The following is a 624-nucleotide window of genomic DNA, read 5'->3' as shown; positions in this document are numbered from 1 at the left end:
TATTTATTTATATCTATATAACATAACTGCGTAACATCCTTTTGGCATTATCCTACTGCATATAAATCCATTGGAGAAATAGGAAGGGCTTGGGGCTTGTTTAGAAGGGCCCAGGAGGTGGGGCTTGTTGAGTTTGCTGGCTGCAACAGCAGTTGGCTGCATTCCTGCAGCCCTCATATTGGCTGGAACCCGCAGTTTGGCAGCAACCCTGGAGCAATTGGCATGCAGTTTCTTAGCCTCAATGTGGCTTGCTGCCCTGAAAAATCAGCCGTAGTGGGGCAGAGATATGGCTGCTCCAACCTCATGTTATACCCAGCTGTCCTGCTGGTGGGTGCCAGAGGGAAGACACTGGACTGTAGCCACTTCACTGTGTTCCTGGGGGCTTCTGATTCTGACCACGCTCCCCCGGGGCTGCTTAGAAAACAGCTTATTTTGATATAAACCAAAAAATTTCACTGCCATGGAGTCGATTCGACTCATAGTGACCCCTCCTTAGGTTTCCAAGGCAGTATCTCTAAGGAAGTATACTGCCCAATCTTCCTTCCAAGGAGTGGCTGTTGGGTTTGAACCACCAGCCTTCTGGTTAGCAGCCAAATGCCACCAGAGCTCCCATATATGTGTATC

Source organism: Orycteropus afer, unplaced genomic scaffold, assembly GCF_000298275.1.
Source record: "Orycteropus afer afer isolate SDZICR_OR568_19922 unplaced genomic scaffold, OryAfe1.0 scaffold00511, whole genome shotgun sequence".
NCBI classification, from domain to species: Eukaryota; Metazoa; Chordata; class Mammalia; order Tubulidentata; family Orycteropodidae; genus Orycteropus; species Orycteropus afer.
Note: the sequence above shows the minus strand (reverse complement) of the source record.